The sequence below is a fragment of the Mustelus asterias genome, chromosome 1, assembly GCF_964213995.1.
Source record: "Mustelus asterias chromosome 1, sMusAst1.hap1.1, whole genome shotgun sequence".
Classification (NCBI taxonomy): Eukaryota; Metazoa; Chordata; class Chondrichthyes; order Carcharhiniformes; family Triakidae; genus Mustelus; species Mustelus asterias.
In genome coordinates this window covers 131745779-131765949 of record NC_135801.1, presented here as the reverse complement: position 1 = coordinate 131765949, position 20171 = coordinate 131745779, and the positions used below count along the sequence as shown (strand labels likewise).

The 20171-nt window shown below is 41.8% G+C and overlaps 1 protein-coding gene across 4 annotated transcripts in view; it reads left to right on the top strand.

Annotated features, from left to right (window-relative positions):
* LOC144497591 (interleukin-6 receptor subunit beta-like) overlaps positions 1-20171 on the top strand; it is a 113092-nt gene that overhangs the window by 6723 nt on the left and 86198 nt on the right. For 3 of the 4 annotated variants that reach the window (XM_078219045.1, XM_078219040.1, XM_078219047.1), the window contains exon 3: positions 16999-17110. The exons of the other annotated variant lie outside the window; for it this stretch is intronic. The gene's annotated coding sequence lies outside the window, so the exon portion shown is untranslated. The remainder of the gene's footprint in view (positions 1-16998; positions 17111-20171) is intronic. 4 annotated transcript variants of the gene reach the window in all.

Sequence of the window (20171 nt, the reverse complement as noted above, 5' to 3'; positions counted from 1 at the left end):
GGCTGCGTTTGTTCATGTCCAGCAATCCAAGCAATTTATTTTGTTGCCATAAACTGATTCTAAGCCGTGTATGAATCTTGCGTGATGAGCAAAAGCCATGAAGTAAACTTGTTCATCTCACAAGTCTTCTCAGTAGCAAATCCGATACTTACTTTGGGATTGGTATTTGCTGTATGACAGCATATACCAAGAACAATTAGGAACAGAATGACATTTTATAACCGCTTCAGGAGAAATCTGTTGTCAGGACTGTGCCTGTACAGTGTCTTAACCAGCTGCTAGAAGAATATGATGTGGAGTTGCCGGTGTTGGACTGGGGTAGGCTCAGTAAGTAGTCTCACGACACCAGGTTAAAGTCCAACAGGTTTATTTGATAGCATGAGCTTTCGGAGCGCTGCCCCTTCATCAGGTGAGTGAGTGACTCACCTGATGAAGGGGCAGTGCTCCGAAAGCTCCTGCTACCAAATAAACCTGTTGGACTTTAACCTGGTGTTGTGAGACTACTTACTGTGCTAGAAGAATAGTTCTCAAAAGTTTTTGGTTGAAGGAGCCCTTTACAAATGAATTAGAAATTATGGACTCTCTCTCTCCCCCCCCCCCCCCCCCCCACCCCCCTAAATAGAACATAGAACATTACAGCGCAGTACAGGCCCTTCAGCCCTCGATGTTGCGCCGACCAGTGGAACCAATCTAAAGCCCCTCTAATCTACACTATTCCACTATCATCCATATGTTTATCCAATAACCATTTGAATGCTCTTAATGTTGACGAGTCCACTACTGCTGCAGGCAGGGTATTCCACGCCCTTACTACTCTCTGAGTAAAGAACCTACCTCTAACATCTGTCCTATATCTCTCACCCCTCAATTTAAATCTATGTCCCCTTGTGTTAGCCATCACCATCCGAGGAAAAAGGCTCTCACTATCCACCCTATCTAATCCTCTGATCATCTTGTATGCCTCTATTAAGTTACCTCTTAACCTTCTTCTCTCTAATGAAAACAACCCCAAGCCCCTCAGCCTTTCCTCATACGATTTTCCCACCATACCAGGCAACATCCTGGTAAACCTCCTCTGCACCCTTTCCAACACTTCCACATCCTTCCTATAATGCGGCGACCAGAACTGTATGCAATACTCCAAGTGTGGCCGCACCAGAGTTTTGTACAGTTGCAACATGACCTCCTGGCTCCGAAACTCAATCCCTCTACCAATAAAAGCTAACACACCGTACGCCTTCTTAACAACCCTATCAACCTAGGTGCCAACTTTCAGGGATCTATGCACATGGACACCCAGATCCCTCTGTTCATCCACACTACCAAGTATCTTACCATTAGCCCAGTACTCTGTATTCCTGTTACTCCTTCCAAAGTGAATCACTTCGCACTTTTCCGCATTAAACTCCATTTGCCACCTCTCAGCCCAGCTCTGCAGCTTATCTATGTCCCCCTGTAACCTGCCACTTCCCTCCGCACTGTCCACAGCTCCACCGACTTTAGTGTCATCCGCAAATTTACTAATCCACCCTTGGATTATTATCTAAATGGAAAGAAATTACAACATGCTGTTGTGCAGAGGGACCTGGGGGTCCTTGTGCATGAGACGCAAAAACCCAGTCTGCAGGTGGAACAGGTGATCAAGAAGGCAAATGGGATGTTGGCCTATATCACAAGGGGGATAGAATATAAAAGCAGAGATGTCTTGCTGCATCTGTACAGGGCATTGGTGAGGCCGCAGCTGGAATACTGTGTGCAGTATTGGTCCCCTTATTTGCGGAAGGATATATTGGCCTTGGAGGGAGTGCAGAGAAGGTTCACCAGGTTGATACCAGAGATGAGGGGTGTTGATTATGAGGAGAGACTGAGCAGATTGGGTTTGTATTCGTTGGAATTTAGAAGGCTGAGGGGTGATCTTATAGAGACCTATAAGATAATGAAGGGGCTGGATAGGGTAGAGATGGAGAGATTCTTTCCACTTAGAAAGGAAACTAGAACTAGAAGGCACAGCCTCATAATAAAGGGGGGTCAGTTTAGGACAGAGTTGAGGAGGAACTTCTTCTCTCAGAGGGTGGTGAATCTCTGGAATTCTCTGCCCACTGAAGTGGTGGAGGCTACCTCGTTGAATATGTTTAAATCAGGGATAGATAGATTCCTGATCGGTAAGGGAATTAGGGGTTATAGGGATCAGGCGGGTAAGTGGAACTGATCCACTTCAGATCAGCCATGATCTTATTGAATGGCGGGGCAGGCTCGAGGGGCTAGATGGCCTACTCCTGCTCCTATTTCTTATGTTCTTATGTTCTACGCCCTCATCCAGGTCATTAATAAAAATGACAAACAGCAGTGGCCCTAAAACAGATCCTCGCGGTACACCACTAGTAACTGAACTCCAGGATGAATATTTCCCATCAACCATCACCCTCTGTTTTCTTACAGCTAGCCAATTCCTGATCCAAACCACTAAATCACCCTCAATCCCATGTGTCTGTATTTTCTGCAAAAGCTTACCATGGGGAACCTTATCAAACGCTTTACTGAAATCCATATACACCACATCAACGGCTTTACCCTCATCCACCTCTTTGGTTACCTTCTCAAAGAACTCAATAAGGTTTGTGAGGCACGACCTACTCTTCACAAAACTGTGTTGACCATCCCTAATCAAATTATTCCTTTCCAGGTGATTATAAATCCTATCTCATATAATCCTTTCCAAAACTTTGCCCACAACAGAAGTAAGGCTCACCGGTCTATAATTACCAGGGTTGTCCCTACTCCCCTTCTTGAACAAGGGACAACATTTGCTATCCTCCAGCCTTCTGGCACTGTTCCTGTAGACAATGACGACCCAAAGATCAAAGCCAAAGGCTCTGCAATCTCCTCTCTAGCCTCCCAGAGAATCCTAGGATAAATCCCATCCGGCCCAGGGGACTTATCTATTTTTACCCTTTCCAGAATTGCTAACACCTCCTCCTTATGAACCTCAATCCCATCCAGTCCAACAGCCTGCATTTCAGTACTCCCCTCGACAACACTGTCCCTCTCCAGTGTGAATACCGACAAAAAATATTCATTTAGTGCCTCTCCTATCTCTTCAGACTCCACGCACAACTTCCCACTCCTGTCCTTGACTGGCCCTAATCTTACCCATGTCATTCTTTTACTCCTGACATACCTATAGAAAGCTTCAGGGTTTTCCTTGATCCTACCTGCCAAAGACTTCTCATGTCCCCTCCTGGCTCTTCTTAACTCTTTCTTTAGGTCCTTCCTGGCTAACTTGTAACTCTCAAGCTCCCTAACTGAGCCTTCACATCTCATCTTAACATAAGTCTCCTTCTTCCTCTTCACAAGAGATTCACCCTCCTTAGTAAACCACGGTTCCTTCACACGTCTGCTTCCTCCCTGCCTGACAGGTACATATTTATCAAGGACGCGTAGTAGCTGTTCCTTGAACAAGTTCCACATTACAATTGTGCCCATCCCCTGCAGTTTCCTTCCCCAACCTATGCCAGCTAAATCTCGCCTAATCGCATCATAATTTCCTTTCCCCCAGCTATAACTCTTGCCCTTTGGTATATACCTATCCTTTTCCATAGCTAAGGTAAACATAATCGAATTGTGGTCACTGTCACCAAAGTACTCACCTACCTCCAAATCTAACACCTGGCCTGGTTCATTACCCAGTACCAAATCCAATGTGGCCTCACCTCTTGTTGGTCTATCTACATACTGTGTCAGGAAGCCTTCCTGCACACATTGGACAAAAACCGACCCCTCCAAAGTACTCGAACTATAGCTTTTTCAGTCAATATTTGTAAAGTTAAAGTCCCCCAGTACAACTACCCTGTTACTTTTGCTCCTATCCAGAATCATCTTTGCAATCTTTTCCTCTACATCTCTGGAACTTTTCAGAGGTCTATAAAAAACTCCCAACAGGGTGACCTCTCCTTTCCTGTTTCTAACCTCAGCCCAAACTACCTCAGTAGACGAGCCCTCATCAAAAGTCCTTTCTGCCACCGTAATACTGTCCTTGACTAACAATGCCACACCTCCCCCTCTTTTACCACCTTCCCTGCACTTACTGAAACATCTAAACCCTGGAACCTGTAACAACCATTCCTGTCCCTGCTCTATCCATGTCTCCGAGATGGCCACAACATTGAAATACTATATATTCTTGTAATTACTATATATTGAATATTCTGTTGTAAAATGAATGCAGCAAGGTCATTTACCTTGGTCATTTATCGTGGAATAAACAAACATCATGGGGCAGCACCGTGGCACTGCTGCCTCACAGCGCCAGGGACCCAGGTTCAATTTCGGCCTCGGCTCACTGTCTGTGTGGAGCTTGCACATTCTCCCTGTGTCTGCGTGGGTTTCCTCCGGGTGTTCCGGTTTCCTCCCACAGTCCAAAGATCTGCGGGTTAGGTTGATTGGCCATGCTAAATTGTTCATTGAAAGGTAAAGATTACCAACAGCCTTGCCTCCAGCAGGCTATCGATTCTAACAAAAGGCAACCTAAGCTAAGGCCCACAATGGTGATAACAGAGTTCTATTATACTTATCAAGTGATTATCTGAAGACAGTAATTTTAATAATGTTAGTTCAGGAAGTTACTTTTGGGGGAAAAAGTTGCAGGGTTCTGGGGAAAGAGCTGGGCAGTGGGTTGGTTATCAAAGATGGGCCAAATAGCTGTCTGTACTTAATCATTCTATGAAGATGTTTGCAATTTTTTTTTTGCAATTATAATGACTTCTGTTCCTCCAATTTGCCCTCTCCTGAAAATGCTGGTTCATCCTTGTGTAATCTTAACTGCTTTGCCAAAATGAATGGTTTCTAGATCTGAGTCAAGAAAGTGTGGTTTTCAAACTTCTGTGTGGGAATCCTTGCTACAATCGATACATGTGGAGACATTGCAAATATTGACACATTCCCTATTATAACAGTTAAAAGGAAAATGTCAGCTACCCAAAAGAACCAGCAGCCTTGAATTTCACAAAATTGTGACGGTGTAGAAGGAGGCCATTTGGCCCATTGTGTTTCTATTCAAATAATCATCTAATGCCTCAATTGAACCTGTCTCCACCACATTTCCAGGCACTGCATTCCAGACCTGAACCACTCATAGTGTGAAAAAGTTTTTTTCTCATATCATATTTGCTTTAATCACTTTAAACCTGATCCTTCTTGTTTTTGATCCTTTTACGAGCAGGAACAGTTTTTCCCCATCTACTCTGTACAGCCCCCTCATGATTTTGAACATTTCTTAGCCTTCTTCTCTCCAAGGAGAACAGCCCCAACCTCTCCAAACTATTCTCATAACAGAAGTTTCCCATTCCTGGACCCATTCTTGTAGCCTCTCTGCACTCTCTCCAATGTATTCACATCCTCCTTATAGTGTGGTGCCCAGAACTGTACACAATACTCCAGCTGAGGTCCAACTTGTGTCTTGTATAAGCTCAGCATAACCTCCTTACTCTTGCACTCTATGCCCCTATTAATAAAGCCCAGAATAGTGTATGCTTTATTAACTGCTCTCTCTACCTGTCCTGCCACCTTCAATGAACTATGCATGTGTACACCGAAGTTTTTCTGCTCCTGCATCCCCTTACCCCTTATTTTATATTGTCTCTCCATGTTCTTCCTAACAAAATGCATCACCTCACACTTCTCCGTGGGGTTTTTCAAAATCTCTTATGACATCTTTGGGAAATCTGGTTTAACCCACCTGAGAAATGACTTAAACAGCTGAAAATTGCCTTTTAGACTGTTTCTCCAAGCGGTTCTTCCAATTTCCCGCTGAAATTGCAAACAGGCAATCAGGACAATCTTGAAATTTGGAACAACTATTTTTGTTGCAGGAAGCTTTTAGAGTGTAAACCATGTAATACTGAAAAATATAAAATTCAGAATTGCCAAGACAAATGAGAAGGGCAACTCGTGTCCACAAAGCATCATTGTAACATGGCAAAGTTAAATGCCTGGCTGCCGGCATGGTACACCCCTCACCCAAGCTGAAATCTTACTTAGCATCAGGCACAAACATAAATTGAGCAGGAATCTGATTTTTACTGTGTACTAAGAGTTCCAGCTTGATAAGGGAGATGTACCAGACTGTAGAATCACGCAGCAATTGTGCAATGCCAGCCATGTTGGCCAAAGATTTTTTGAACAGTTAAAAAATGGCCTGTTTCCAAATAGGCTAACAACCCATCCTACCTTTCCAAACTGCAATGGATTCATTTTATTTTCACCAATATCGAGTCCTATCATTGATTATGCCTACTCCAAGATGGTATGCATTGTGTTGAAAGTAATAGATACAGCCACACAAGCTTTAGGGTCTGATGGAAAACCTGGAATTGGATTTCCACAATTAATTAATAATTAAGGGTCGTGAATGAAGCCCAGTCCATCACTCAAACCAGCCTCGCATCCATTGACACTGTCTACACTTCCTGCTGCCTCGGAAAAGCAGCCAGCATAATCAAGGACCTCATGCATCCCGGACAAATTCTCTTCCACCTTCTTCCATTGGGAAAAAGATACAAAAGTCTGAGATCACGTACCAACCAACTCAAGAACAACTTCTTCCCTGCTGCCAATAGACTTTTGAATGGACCTACCCTGCATTAAGTTGATCTTTCTCTCCACCATAGCCATGACTGTAACACTACATTCTGCAGTCTCTCCTTTCCTTTCCTATGTACGGTATGCTTTGTCTGTATAGCGCACAAGAAACAATACTTTTCACTATATGCTAATACATGTGACAGTAATAAATCAAATCAAATAATTGCAACAATAAAAGCATCTTGTCTCTCCAACTCATTTTCTAACTTGTTTATCTTTGATTCACAGTGAGAACCAGGTTAAGTAACATTTTTTCCTTAGCTTGAGCAAGTCTGTTTCTAATCTTTTGCTTTAATACTAGCTTCATCAGCAGAGGCAATGATATGCCCTAGCTGTTGTAACAAAACTGATGTACAAACAGCCTTACATTCCAGATATTGAATCTGAATATTGAGATGCACATAAATTTTGTTCATCCTGTCTAGTAATAGCCTCTAATTGCTTCCTGGCTGGTGATATAGCGAAGTTCACACCCACAAAGGGTGAGAACCTCAATTCGTTCTCCAGTTCAAAGAATCTCTGATGTTTGCCTTGAATGATAACATCACTTTAGGGCGGCACAGTGGTTAGCATGCTGCCTCACAGTGCCAGAAACCCGGGTTCGATTCCCAGCTTGGGTCACTGTCTGTGTGGAGTTTGCACATTCTCCCCATGTCTGCGTGGGTTTCCTCCAGGTGCTCCGGTTTCCTCCCACAGTCCAAAGATGTGCGGGTTAGGTTGATTGGCCATGCTAAATTGACCCTAGTTTCAGGGGGATGAACAGGGGGAATATGTGGGGTTATGTGGATAGAGTGGGACTGTTGTCGGTGCAGGCACAATGGACCGAATGGCCTCCTTCTGTACTATAGGAATTCTATGATCTTCAATTTCTGACAACACAGCAATATAAGCTAAGAGAACCAGACTTTCTGATGACTTCTATATCTTACTGTTAACCTTACATTCAATAAAATCAATCAATATCTCAAATCAGACATTGTGGTTATTAATAATCATTCAGAGTGCAGTAGCCCAAACTATTCCAGATAAATGGGCTAGCTTAGTTTGGTACTGAGAAGAAACAGAAAGATTCTGTCTCAGCTGTTATTGTTAATTAGCTTTTTCCAAATATGCAATGGTAAATGTTATCACTGAAGTGTTCAACCTTAGCCTTCTGCTCTGCTGTGCGGTCACAAGTTTGTAACGATTTTGATTTATTTGAACTAGGATTTATGGAGTTCACCTTATTTGAAAAAAAAACAATTTTAAATCACACCCGATTCTAGAAACCTAACTACATGTCACGAAGAAACACTTTAAATGGTGAATTCAGAAAGTTTATTAACTATCAAAAAGGTTACAAGTTAGAAAGGTAAAAAAGCAGCGTCAATTAATGGTAAGAGGAGAAAGTTTAACAATTGAACAGCCTTCTCAGAGCAGGATGTGACTTGTTAACCTTGATGGAAGGAATTCATAGGCTCCTCTTCAAGATGTCTCAACTTTAAATAACAGGCAGCTATGTTAACCAATTATTGGCCAATACTCAGGCTAACTCAAGATAAGAGATATAACTTGAGAGAAAGCATGGTCTTAAAGTTGAGACAATGATCATAATTAACTAAAAATCAATGTGCTAACTCTTATTTCATTATTGACAAATTATAGACCAACTGGCTATTTTCCAACAATTAACTGAAGTGGGCTTTCAGCATCTTTAAGGTATAAAAAAGGGGTCTCGAGAAGCCACATTGATAGAGAGAGATGTTCATAGAGTCATAGAGGTTTACAGCAGGGAAACAGGCCCTTTGGCCCAAAACATGGATAACATGTAAAATCAACACCTCTCTGTAAACATTTCTATCTACCTTTCTCTAACAACCCTTGGGGTACAGGTTCATAGCTCCTTGAAAGTGGACAGAGCAGTGAAGAAGGCATTCAGCATGCTTGGTTTCATTGGTCAGAACATTGAATACAGGAGTTGGGACGTCTTGTTGAAGTTGTACAAGATATTGGTAAGGCCACACTTGGAATACTGTGACAGTTCTGGTCACTCTATTCTAGATAGGATATTATTAAATTAGAAAGAGTGCAGAAAAATTTACTAGGATGCTACTGGGACTTGATGGTTTAAATAATAAGAAGAGGCTGGATAGACTGGGATATTTTCTCTGGAGGGAGGAGGCTGAAGGGTGATCTTATAGAGGTGTATAAAATAATGAGGGGCACAGATCGTCAATATCTTTTCCCAAAGATAGGGGAGTTCAAAACTAGAGGGCATAGGGTTTACGGTGAGAGGGGAGAGATACAAAAGTGTCCAGAGGGGTGATTTTTTCACACACAGGTTGGTGAGTGTCTGGAACAAGCTGCCAGAGATAGTAGTAGAGGCGGGTACAATTTTGTCTTTTAAAAAGCGTTTGGACAGTTACCTGGGTAAGATGGGTATAGAGGGATATGGGCCAATCGCGGGCAATTGGGATTAGCTTCGTGATTAAAAACAAAGGGGCGGCAAGGACAAGTTGGGCCAAAGGGCCTGTTTCCCTGCTGTAAACCTCTATGACTCTATGAACATCTCTCTCTATCAATGTGGCTTCTCGAGACCCCTTTTTTATACCTTAAAGATGCTGAAAGCCCACTTCAGTTAATTGTTGGAAAATAGCCAGTTGGTCTATAATTTGTCAATAATGAAATAAGAGTTAGCACATTGATTTTTAGTTAATTATGATCATTGTCTCAACTTTAAGACCATGCTTTCTCTCAAGTTATATCTCTTATCTTGAGTTAGCCTGAGTATTGGCCAATAATTGGTTAACATAGCTGCCTGTCATTTAAAGTTGAGACATCTTGAAGAGGAGCCTATTAATTCCTTCCATCAAGGTTAACAAGTCACATTTTTCCTGTCTGTCTGTGAAGGGCAAAATTTATAATTCCCACAACATTTTGAGAATCTGTATTAATAGTACATTTATTATATTTACATTTACACAATTATTTATAATTGTGAAAGTTATAACTTTTGTGTGCCAGATTGCAGTTCCAGCCTTTCCAACATCAATTATTTATTCTTTATTTGTCTCACAATTAAGGCTGTCTACTTAACTAACAAAAACAAAAATGTTGGAAAATCTCAGCTGGTTGACAGCATCTGTGGAGAAAGAATAGAGCTTACGTTTCGAGTCATGATGACCCTTAGCTCTATTCTCACTCCATAGATGCTGTCAAACCTGCTGAGATTCTCCAGCATTTTCTGTTTTTATTTCAGATTCCAGCATCCTCAGTATTTTGCCCTTGACTACTTAACTAAGCTGGCTGGTTGACTTTTGTCAATTTAGCATAAAATGTTTAATAGCATGGATCACCTGGCATCAACCTAGGCCATTCCTTCGCAGTCGCTGGGTCAAAATCCTGGAATTCCTTCCCTAATGGCATTGTGGGTCAACCCACAGCACGTAGACTGCAGTTATTCAAGGTGGCTCACCACCACCTTCTCAAGGTTAACTAAGGATGGGCAATAAATACTGGCCAGCCAGCGATGCCTGTGTCCCATGAAGGGCCAGCATGGTGGCACAGTGGTTAGCACTGCTGCCTCATAGCGCCAGCGACCTGAATTCAATTCCCGGCTTGGGTCACTGTCTGTGTGGAGTCAGCACGTTCTCCCCGTGTCTGCGTGGGTTTCCTCCGGGTGCTCCCACAGTCCAAAGATGTGCAGGCTAGGTTGATTGGCCATGCTAAATTGCCCTTAGTGTCAGGGGGACTAGCTAGGGTAAATGTATGGAGTTATGGGGATAGGGTCTGGGTAGGATTGTGGTCGGTGCAGACCTGATGGGTCGAATGGCCTCCTTCTGTGGAATTCTCTACCACAGAAAGCTGTTGGAGCCAGTTTATCAGATATGTTAGATAAGAGGGAGCGGGATGTGGCCCTTGTGGCTAAAGGGATCAAGGGTTATGGAGGGAAAGCATGAGTGGGATACTGAAAGTGCATGATCAGCCATGATCATATTGAATGGAGGTGCAGGTTTGAATGGCCTACCCCTGCGCCTATTTTCTATGTTTCTATGTTAATCTGTGGCCTTGATAAAAAGGGCGGCACGGTAGCACAGTGGTTAGCACTGCTGCTTCACCGCTCCAGGGTCCCGGGTTCGATTCCCGGCTCGGGTCACTGTCTGTGTGGAGTTTGCACATTCTCCTCGTGTCTGCGTGGGTTTCCTCCGGGTGCTCCGGTTTCCTCCCACAGTCCAAAGATGTGCGGGTTAGGTTGATTGGCCAGGTTAAAAATTGCCCCTTAGAGTCCTGAGATGCGTAGGTTAGTGGGATTAGCGGGTAAATATGTGGGGGTAGGGCCTGGGTGGGATTGTGGTCGGTGCAGACTCGATGGGCCGAATGGCCTCCTTCTGCACTGTAGGGTTTCTATGATTCTGCATGTAGGGATTCTATAATATTATGAGCATATTAGTTCAAACTACAAAATCACAGGCAAACTAAAACAATTAATTTTGAAACTACCAAAATCATTTTGCACAGCTTCATAGACCCCTAATAATCATACATATGCCTTTTGATGCTGTTGCAGACCCCAGGTTGACAATCTTGCTATTGAGAGAGTCCAGCAAAGGTTCACCAGATGATTCCTGGAATGGCAAGACTGATATATGAAGAGAGACTGGATCGCTAGTACTCACTGGAATTTAGAGGAATGAGAGGGGATCTCATAGAAACATATAAAATCCTGATGGGACTGGACAGGCTAGATGTGGGAACAATGTTCCCGATGTTGGGGAAGTGCAGAACTAGGGGTCACAGTCTAAGAATAAGGGATAAGCCATTCAGGATTGAGATGAGGAAGAACCTCATCACTCCGAGAATTGTGAACCTGTGGAATTCTCTACCACAGAAAGCTGTTGGAGCCAGTTTATCAGATATGTTAGATAAGAGGGAGCTGGATGTGGCCCTTGTGGCTAAAGGGATCAAGGGTTATGGAGGGAAAGCATGAGTGGGATACTGAAAGTGCATGATCAGCCATGATCATATTGAATGGAGGTGCAGGTTTGAATGGCCTACCCCTGCGCCTATTTTCTATGTTTCTATGTTAATCTGTGGCCTTGATAAAAAAGCATTTAAATTCTAAAGCACTTTACACATTACTCTGATGGTCTCAAAGTACTTTACAATCAATTACTTTCGAATTGCAATAACTGTTGTAAGGTAGATGTAGCAGGCAATTTGGATACAGTAAGGTCCCACAAACAGCAATATGATAATGATCAGATGGCCTGTTTTATTCACAATATTGGTTGAGGGAGAAATGTTGGCCAGCACGCCGAGAGAAGTTCAAACTTGTGGGATCTTTTACTTCCACCTGAGAAAGCAAACAGGGCCTCAGCTTAACATCTCCTTGGAAAGGTAGCAGCTCAGACAGTATGGGACTTCATCGGTACTGCACTATAGGATGTCTTGTGGTGCAGTGCCCCTACCTCTGGGCCAGAAGTTCATGTCCTCACCTGAGTTTGTTGGCTATAAAAGGAGCGTTCGTGACACATTTCAATCAGCCCAGGATTCCTTCCACTATTTCCCAAATGGACAAAAAAGTGTGTGAAGATGTGCTTAAAAAAAAGTATTGCACTGGATTATCAGTTTTGATTTTGTGTTATGGCCATATGGACCTTGAACCAACAGATATCTCACTTGGAAATTATCTGCGAATGACATAAATTCAGCCAAGCTGATACTGTTGTTGGAATGCGTGCCTAAACAAGATTCAGATAGATTTGGAGGGCAGAAACCTCTCATGTTAGAGAACAATGACAGAAAATGTTGGAAGGTATGCAGCAGTTCTGGCAGCATCTGTGGTGAAAGAAACAGCGGTTCAGTTCAGCAACCTTTTCTCAGAACTGGAAGAAGTTAGGAATATAATAGGTTTTAAGCAAATGAAAGTGTAGGAGGTAGGGTGAGAATAGGAAGAAAAGCAATAAGGAAGGTCAGTGGTAGAGCAGAAAGCTGGAGAGATAACTTATTTCTTCACTTGTCCTATTAACATGTCCTTTGGCCTTGTACCATGAAACCTTCATTTATGTTCCTAGAGGAGGTGTGAATGGCAGGATTCTAAACAGCTGTTATCCGAAAGCAAAGAAAACAAGAGAGAACACAAGCAAAACAAATCAGCAAATTGGCAGTGTCTGAATGTTTAACGTAATGGATTGTCGATCAAGCAGGCTGCTTTGTTCTGGATTGTGTTGAGCTTCTTGAGTGTTGTTGGGAGCTGGACTCATCCAATTAAGTGGAGAGTATTCGATCATACTCCTGACTTGTGCCTGGCTGCCTTGTAGATGGTGGACAGGCTTAGGGGAGTCAGGAAGTGAGTTACTCTCTGCACCTTGTCAAATGACTTTTGGAAATCCTTTATAGAATCATAGAATCCCTACACTACAGAAGGAGGCCATTCGGCCCATCAAGTCTGCACCGACCACATCCCACCCAGCCCTATTCCTGTAACCCCATACATTTACCCTGCTAATCCCCCTGACACTAAGGACAGTTTACCATGGCCAATCAACCTAACCTGCACATCTTTGGAGTGTGGGAGGAAACCGGAGCACCCGGTAATCTTACTAGTGAGATCCTCAAAAAAATCTTGAAGTTTGTGAAACACTATTTCCTTTTTGTAAGATAATGTTGACTTTGTCTGGTCATGTTATGATTTTCTAAGTATATTTTTAAGACTTCCTCAATAATATTTCCAGTCCTCATGATGACTGATGTCAGACTAACGGTCCTATAATTTCCTGTTTTCTCTCTCCCTCCTTTCTCCAATAGCAGTGCTACATTTATTAACTTCCAATCTGCTGGGACTGATCTAGAATCTAGGAAATTATGGAAAAGCATATCCAGCATGTCCACTATCTCCAACCTTGGGATGGAGGCAATCAAATCCGGGAGATTTGTCAGGTTTTGGTTTCCTAAATGCAGAAGGAGGGGTTCATATCGGAATCCTGAACCAATGTCAGTTTTAGGGACCTTCCCATTTGTCATGCTCTGGAACCAGCCTCCACCTGGCTTGGAAAATTCTGCTCTGTGTGGGATAGACTGTATTTCCAAGGAATAGAAATGATAAGATCCATATGTTCTAATGCAGCATTGTGTACTTTGTTACATGACTGTTTATGCCTTTGCTATCGGAGTTCCACCGGTCTAGTGCTGACCAGGAGAAGCCTTGTGGAAAATCAGAGCTTTTATATTTAGCACGAACAAAACCTTGAGAGTATAGAATGATTTCTTTATTCTTTATTTTGGATCATTTAACACAATATTTATGCTGTAGACCAGAACAATCAAATTGAATTTTTGTTAAATGGAGTTTATCTGTTGGGATATCAACATAATGCTGTGATTACATTTTGTTACAATATTAGCTCAGTGTTGAAGTTAGGGGGGTCTTGGATGGGGAATAGGGGCAGGGCATTGTCAGTACAGAGAAAGCAAAGAAATGGAAGCAATTATTGCCACAGAATTACTGCATGGAAGGGATAGCAGGCAGGAAACAAATTTGCACAATTTACTGCACTTGATAAGAATGTTGAATAAAATGCGCTAGTAAAATGGCATGGTTTCTGAAGCTTTATGATTTTACAATTATATATCCACTAGAATTAATTTTCGGAAGCATTGATGGAATAGTTTAACATTCGAAGTCCTAAGTTTGGTTGAGGTTAAACAATTTTGGGCAATCTCACTCTGTTTACTATGAGATATTGGTCCATCACAATAAACGGTGCACAAATTAACCCAATTAACATTCAAGGTAAATTCACCAATCCTCTTTGTCAGATAGGGCTAGGACATAACACTGAATCTCCAACTAGTGTTTTCTTTTTCTCTCTGCGGGGAATGCAAGACCTGCAAAGACTAATTACAGGACTAATTATAGACCTTTAAATTGCCAGAACCATTCAGAGGATGACTTGCTTTTGAGAGAGTGAGTCAGAGTAATAGATTTGTTCCAGCATAAAGGAGGCCATTCGGCCTATCTAGTCCACGTTCATCAAATCAGTCAGCCCCATTCCTCCTGCTCTATTCCTTTAATGTTGCTAGATAGGACAGAATGTTTTCGCCTCAGCAAGGGGAAATAATTGAGAAATCCAAGGTTAGGGCACCTAAACTTTACCCCTTTAAATTGTACACTTTCTTTTAATTCCCCTTTATAATCCTACATTTTACTTCATTTTCTGTGAAACCAAACATCTTTATAATTTCAACCATATATCTATATAACTTCAACACTGTACTACAACCATGCATCTATATCAACTTCAACTGCACATCTGTATAACTTCCAACAGCGTACTACAACTGTACATCTATATAACTTCAACTGTACATCTATATAACTTCAACTGTACATCTATATAACTTCAACTGTGCATCTTTATAACTTCATCCTACATCAACCATACATCTTTACAACTTCAACATCATACTACAACCATATATCTATATAACTTCAACTGTACATCTTTATAATTTCACTGTACATCAACCGTACATCTTTATAACATCAACAGTACATTTTTAAAATTTTAGCCGTACATCTTTATAACTTCAACATTGTACATCAACTGTAAATCTTTATAGTTTCAACACAGTACTTGAACCATACATCTTTATAACTTCAATACTGTATATTGACCATACATTCATATAACTTCAACACTGTGCATCTTTATAACTTCAACTCAGTACATCGACCATGCATCTTTGTAACTTCAATCATACATCTTTAAAACTTCAATCTGAAATTCAATTAATGTCTTTCAAATTTTAAATCTATAATTTGCTCTAAAATCTGGATGATTATCTGGATAAACTCTGCTACATACTAGATTTCTCCTTTTAAAAATTACAGCAGCAACACATAGTTCGAAAGAAATTACAAGAGATTTGTACGTGCTTAAGCTATTTCAGGTTAATGCCCTTTAAAGAAAGTAACCCTTTTCTATCTTCATGTCATTTTCTATTCCTGTGCCCTTGGAGACATGCGATGCTGTTAAGTGGCTGATATGTGTAATGTCATGTGGCAATGAGCCATACTGGATAACCCAACTTTAATCTAAGCTCCTGTGCCACGTAAGCTGGGGAGTGAGGAGAAGCAAAGCTGGCTGCGCTACCCCTGGGGGAGGGGAATATAAATGTTATATAATACATATTATATCATAAAAGAATAAAACTATGCATAATACATATAAAATATAACATTTGCACTGTAGTATTGTAAATCCTCATATGATCTATCAAAATCCACTAAATAAAATGCAGTTTCAGCCGATGAATGTCCATAACTTAACAATAAATTCTTCTATAATAAATTTTAAAACATCTTGGGATGCTTTATGGCAAGTTTTGTTTAAAAGAAAATTGTTATTGTTATAGCCCATCCATCCCTCACCAAACATCACTAATAATCAGTTTGAATCCACATTTTTAGACCCCAAGAAATTCAACCTCACCATAGCCCATTATCTGTTGATCCTCCTGTACTTCCATCATGACGGAATCTGGTTTTATGTGTGGGACATCATGGGATACTATGATTGCAAACATATGAATACTTTGAATCATAGAATCCCTGCAGTGCAGAAGGAGGCCATTTGGCACATTGAGCCTGCACCGACCACAATCCCAGCCAGGCCTTATTCCTGTAACCCCACATATTTACCCTGTTAATCCCCCTGACACTAGGGTCAATTTAGCATAGCCAATCAACCTAACCCGTACATCTTTGGACTGTGGGAGGAAACTGGAGCACCGGAGGAAACCCATGCAGACACGGGGTGGCACAATGGTTAGCATTGTTGCCTCACAGTGCCAGGGACCCGGATTCAATTCCGGCCTCGGGTCACTGTCTGAGTGGAGTTTGCACATTCTCCTCGTGTTTGCATGGGTTTCCTCTGGGTGCTCCGGTTTCCCCCTACACTCCAAAGATATGCAGGTTAGGTTGATTGTCCATGCAAAATTGCGCCTTCTTGTCAGGGGGCTAGCATGGTAAATACATGAGGTTACGGGGATAGGGCCTGGGTGGCATTGTTGTCAATGCAGGTTCGATGGGCCAAATGGCCTCCTTCTGCACAGTAGGGATTCGATCTATCTATCTATGGGGAGAATGTGCAAACTCCAATGAACAGTCAATGAAGGCCAGAATTGAACATGGGTCCCTGGCGCTGTGAGGCAGCAATACTAACCACTGTGCCGCCCCACATTTGGTTTGGTAACCTCATTGTATCTTTGAGCTTCTTGGCAACTTGGTCGGAATGGTTTGATGACAATCTGATGTCGCATGTTGCATTTCATAGTCAGAGACATTTTTGTTGAAACTTTTTGCCTTGCACCCATCAGGATATTTTACAAGAATACAAATCCAACGGAGACAACTGTATGAGAAGAGAATGCTGGTTGGCTGGCAAGTGAACTCTGATTGGTAGATGCGTTGCCATGAAGAATGTACCAGGTGACTGACTGCTGAGCATGAATTGAAATTTAAACCAGGCAGCTTGACTCTGATTGGTCAAGACATTGCCCTGAAGAATGAATCAGTCAATGACTGCCACTTACTTTATTTAACTGAAGCAGACACTTTGGGGGCCATTTTGGGCCAGCACTCTCCATCTGTGGGAATGGCACACATGCTCAAAATCCGTAGTGCGCGATTCACTCCAGCGAGTTTCCGAGTTCATGTTAAGGATTCATGTGGAAAAAGGAGGAGCAACAGTGCTCTTCCCAGCTCTACAGTACTACCAGCACCCACTGTTTGCTGAATTGGCCTCCCTCATGTTCCATTCATTCCCAGCACATATCTAAGGGCTGCTGCCATCATGGCAAGAGCTCAACATTAATTTCCCAAAATGGATAAGCTGTTCATGGAGGCACAATAGACACCTGCAGCATGATAAACTTACTGTAAGGAGGCCCAACTTTTGGCAAACTTGGGGTTTTCTGGATTGGGATGTGTTCTAACTGTGTACTGGCAATTCTGGGCTTAAAAATGGGTATAAATGCATTCCTAACCTGTTGACATAAATGAGATTGATCTAGATAAACTTTGGGGCTAGGTAACAAAGGTCTACATATATTGCATGATAACAGTGATCATGGCCGCGACTCCAAAAGTACTTTAGAATATAAGAACATAAGAACTAGGAGCAGGAGTAGGCAATTCTGCCCTTGAGCCTGCTCCGCCATTCGATATGATCATGACTGATCTCATCTCAGCCTCAACTCCACTTTCCTACCCATTCTCCTTTAGCCCATTACTAATTAAAAATCTGTCTATCTCCTCCTTGAATTTAATCAATGTCCTGGCATCCACCGCACTCTGGGGTAATGAATTCCATAGATTCATGACCCTTTGAGAGAAATAGGATGGAATTTTAATGTCCTGCATGCCACAGGAATTGGAGCGGGCAAGGAGTGGGCCATGGAAAGGTCTGTTGACCTCGGGCAGAATTTTATGGTTTCGGGAAGAGCAAGGCCGTAAAATCCCACTTGTAGTTTCACTTCATCTCTATTTTAAATCTGCTACCCCTTATCCTAAAACTATGACCTCTTGTTCTAGATTGCCCCACAAGAGGAAGTATCTGTTCTTCGTCTACTTTGTCAAATCTTTTATCATCTTATACAGCTCAATTTGATCTCCTCTCATTCTAAACTCTAGAGAGTATAGGCCTAAACTCTCAATCTCTCTTCATGAGACAAACCCTCCATCTCTCGAATCGATCCACTGAACCTCCTCTGAACTGCGTCTAATGCCACTAAATCTTCCCTCAAATAAGAGGACCAAAACTGTACATAGTGCTCCAGGTGCGGTCTCACCAGTGCCTTGTATAGTTGCAACACTTCTTATTTTTATATTCTATTCCTTTATAAATGCCAAAATTCCATTGTTTTCCTTATTACCTGCAGTATCTGTACACTAGTTTTCTGCGACTCATGCACGAGGACACCCAGATCCCTCTGCACCAAAGCAGAGTAGCTTTTCAATTGTTATGACCAAAATGGATAACCTCACATTTATCCACATTAAACTCCATCTGCCACATTTGGCCCACTTGCCTAACCTATCTATATCCATTTCTAAATTTCTTATTTCCTCATTGCAACTCACTAGCCCACCTATTTTAGGTCATCTGCAAATTTAGCAATAGTTTCTACCCCTGTATCCAAATCATTAATACAGATTGTAAATATTTAGGATGCGAACCCTGTGGCATCCCACTAGTTACATCTTGCCAACCGGAAAAAGACCCATTTATCCCAAGTCTCTGCCTTCTGTCGTTTAGCCAATCTTCTATCCAAGCTAATAAATTACCCCTAACATGTGATCTTACCTTGAGTATTAACATTCTGTGAGCCATCTTACCTTTGCTCTCTAATTCTGTCCCTGCTCATCGTCCACTGATTTTGGCCTTATTTCCCAACTTCCCTCTCCCCTTCCCCAGCCGTTGGACAGGCTTGACCAACATTTTTGCATGGGGGCCAAATATCAATTTTTCTCACACTTAGAAGACTGCAGAGAAAAGTTTTGAAAGGTAAAGTTTGACAGCACTAAACATGAAGTATGAAAAGAAGCAACTTGCTGAGCAAAAGAAAATTACAACAATAAATTGACAATTTAAAAAATAATAATAAAAAAGATGACCATTAGAATGTGAAAGGGTGAGAGTGTGTGCGAATGTCCAGCTCACTCAATCACACTCTATTATTATGAAATATCAGAATGTGCAGTGAGATTACAATTATTTTGAACCATAAAATTTTGGTTGGTAACAATGTGGAGTATTAATGAAAAGAAGTTTTGGACAACATTCTTTCTGGCTCAAACAATTTATGAAGAATGCCAAAAAAAATATTCAGACACATTCAGAATGACATTAGAGTCCCACAGGCGCCTGTGTTAGGGCCACAACATTTTCCAATTTAAATCAATTACTTAGACAAAGGGAGCAAATATGTGGTAGCCAAATTTGTAGACGTCACAAAGATACGTAGGGAAGTGTGTTGTGAAGGGAACGTAAGGAGGTTGCAGATGGATATGGATAGGTTGAGTGAGTGGGAAAAAATCTGGCAGATTATGCATAATATTGGAAAATGTGAAGTTGTTCACTTTGGCAGGAAGGATAAAAAAGTAGATTATGATTTGAAAGGGGAATGAGCCCAGAATTCTGAGGGGCAGCGGGATCTAGGCCTTTTGTGCATGAATCACAAAAACATAATATGCATGTACAGCAAGTAAATAAAAAGGCTAATGGCATGCCATCCTTTATTATGCGAGGAATTGAACATAAAAGTAACAATAAAAGCAAAGTAATGCGGATGCTGGAAATCTGAAGTGAAAACAGAAAATGCTAGAAAAACTCAGCAGATCTGGCAGCAGAGCTCTGAAGAGTTATATGGACTCGAAATGCTCTCTCCACCGATGCTACTAAACCTGCATTTTCTGTTTTTATATAAAAATAAGGATGTTATGCCTCAGTTATCCAGGGCATTTAGGAGACCACATCTTGAGTGCAGTT